Source organism: Octopus sinensis, linkage group LG16, assembly GCF_006345805.1.
Source record: "Octopus sinensis linkage group LG16, ASM634580v1, whole genome shotgun sequence".
Classification (NCBI taxonomy): Eukaryota; Metazoa; Mollusca; class Cephalopoda; order Octopoda; family Octopodidae; genus Octopus; species Octopus sinensis.
In genome coordinates this window covers 41206687-41210280 of record NC_043012.1, presented here as the reverse complement: position 1 = coordinate 41210280, position 3594 = coordinate 41206687, and positions in this window count along the sequence as shown.

Genomic DNA, 3594 nt, shown 5'->3' with positions numbered 1-3594 from the left:
CAAATCATACCGTTCTGTTTTACAAAAAGATGAACGCATTGAGTAAAGTAAGTGCTAGACAGTGTATTCCTTTCAGCTATACTCAAAACGCCCGAAACTTGAGGAGAGGGGCTAGTTGGTGATATCAACCCCAATGCTCGACTGGCACTAATTTTATTGACCCCGAAATTATGAAAAGCAAAGTTGACCTCGGCAAGAATATAAAAAAGCAGAAATGCCGCTAAGCATTTTGTTCGACGCTCTCACAATTGTGACAGCTCACCATCCTATGTCACTTAAATAAACTTTTCTACAACAGGCACAAGCCCATAAATTTAAGGGGAGGGTCCTAGTCGATTAGGTTGACCCCAGAGCTCATCTGGCACTTATTTTGTTAACCTTGAAAGGATCTAGGGATAAGTCGACCTCGGCGGAATTTTAACCCAGAGCTCCGAAATGCCGCTAAGCATGTTGGAGAGCGTGCTAACGATTCTGCCATCGCAACGCCGAGTTGTCAGTATTGCTAGGATGCCTAACATAAAGCTTAGCGTATTTATTCTGGCATAACCCCTTGAGTTCAAATTCCCCTAGGGTCGATTGTACCTTTCATCCTTTTGTCGTCGATAAAAGTACCAGTCGTACACTGGGGTCGATGTGGACGACTAGACTCTGCCCAAGAAATCTCAGACCGATAGAATAAGTACTAGTCATATAAAGAATAATTCCTGGGGTCGATTAGCTCGACTAAAGGCGGTGCTCCAGCCTGGCCGCACTCAAATGACTGAAACAAGTAAAAGAAAGCCCTTGAGAAGAAATACTCTGCTAAGGAACAAATGTTACTCGGGTATTTATCCCTTAAACACAAAGACTAATAAAGCAGTGATAACCATTGTTGTAGATGTGAGGAGTACATCACGTGAACATATGGCTGCTCTGTCTAGCATTGAACAATGCGTAGAAGCTCGCTCATTTTTCATGTGATTACAACTGCCATCGTTTAAAAGGAGTGGCACACAAAAGGGATTGCAGGAGGTGCAGGAGTTTGTGCTGTCGTTTCGCACCAGTTTACGCCTGATCGTTCAAGCTCTCATTTGATTTGAGCGAATTTGAAAGAAGACATCACACAAAGTGGGCAACTTTAGAAGACCAGAAAACGTTAATGGTAGAAAAGTAAGAAGACAGAGTGACATGATGGCCGAGGGTTAAATTAATGTATTTCCGTTGGCGTGAAGGTGACTGGCTTTGCCTGTCAGTGATGTAATTACACAGGTTTGTCATAAAGCTTGCACTTATATATTTCTTTACAACCCACAAGGGGCTAAACATAGAAGGGACAATCAAGGACAGACAAAGGGATTAAGTCGATTATATAGACCTCAGTGCGTAACTGGTACTTAATTTATCGACCCCGAAAAGATGAAAGGCAAAGTCGACCTCGGCGGAATTTGAACTCAGAACGTAACGACAGACGAAATACCGCTAAGCATTTTGCCCGGTGTGCTAACGTTTCTGCCAGATCGCCGCCCTTAGTACTTGCACTTATAGACACATTCACACCTGTATACATACACCGATTCTTAACTACGTGACTAAAGAAACACGGATATGAATTTGGCGGACAAGAATAACATTTATGCGTTGGGTTCGGGGGTTGGCAAGGATGCTGAACTTGCCAATGATCGAGTTAATTGCAATACAAACAATACAATTGATGCACCACTTAAAGAAAGGGGTCAACACCTCCATATTAGACACATATAGCAACTTCACTTAATTATGTAACTGTAAGCACATCGTTATAAACATATATTCGTATGTGAAGGCGTATGTGCATGTGTATGCATGGACGTGCATATCTGCACTGACACAACCATTTATATGTATATATATATATATATATAGTACATACTTATATGTTCTTCAATATATCTCCCCACATATATATGGTATTATATCAATATATCTATATTATATATATATATATCTATATATATATATATATATATATATCTATATATATATATATATATATATATATATATATATATATATATATATTATATTATATAATATATTTATATATATAATATATATAATATATATATATATATATATATATATATATATATATAATATATATATATATATATATATATATATATACATACACAACAATGAGAACCTCACCATATCTATTCACTCCAATGTACATATGCAATCATATACATCCGTCTGCATAAATAATTGACATGTCATTGGGATACTATTATTTATATAATATATAATATATATATTATATATATACATCCATATATATATAATATATATACTATATATATATATATATATATATATATATATAATATAATGTGGTGTGTGTGTGTGTGTATATATATATATATGTATATATATATAATATATATATATTATATATATATATACATATATAATACAGACATACATGCATATATCTATGTATATATATATATAACATAGATACATAGATTCATATCTATAAATGTGTGGGTGTGGGTGTGTAAGTGTGAGTGCATGTGTATGCGTACCTGCGAGATTGTGTGCGCGCGCGTGCATCGTTTCTCCTCTCTGTGTCCTCTCCTTCTTTCCCACCATTTCAAAAGTCGTGTAGTCTACAAGCTTGGCTTTGAGGTTAAAAAGCTTCAATCAGAAATGCGTAATTTCCGGTTCGATTTCGATGCAGGGCGGTCCGAGCAAGTATCTCTCCCTACAGCCTCGGGCTGTTCAAAGCCTCCCCAATGCAGTTTGAAAGATGGAACCTGCGTGGAAGCGCATCATACGAACACTTCCTGTTCATGTGTCATAAACTTAAACATTTGTTGTTAGGTGTAACACCACCACCACCACCACCATCGCCATCACTACTCCCACCATTACCACCACCACCACCAATACTACCACCACTACCGCTATCCTCGCCACCATCACCACTACCACCAGCACCACTACCATCATCGCCACCACCGCCATCCTCACCACCATCGCTGCTGCCGCCACCGCCACCACCACTACCACCACCACTCACCACCACCACCACCATCACACCACCATCACCACCACTACCATCACCACCACCACCACCACCCCACCATCACCACCACTACCATCACCACCATCACCACCATCACCACCATCACCATCACCAACAACACCACCACCTGGCCTTTGAATTCATTTAATGAAATTCTCTTTGTTATAATCATTCGGGTGAGGTTTCCGGTCTGAGTTTCAGATACCCTTAAAAATGTCAGGAAAATTGCACCCACCTCTGGGTGGACTAAACGATAACAATGAAAATGCCTGTCAAAACCCTTCTATTCTATCGTTTTTTTCCTGACATCAGACCTACTAGAACTGCCTATCCCTATTTTTATTAACCCCGTCTTTGCCCTTGTTTCCCCGTCACCTTTAAATTACCACAATTCAAAATAAAACGGAGTTGGCAGCACAAATTTTATCATCATCATCATCATCATCATCATTCGTCATCTCATCATCATCATCATCATCATCGTCATCATATCATCATCATCATCGTAATCATCATCATCATCATCATCGTCATCAGTCATCATCATC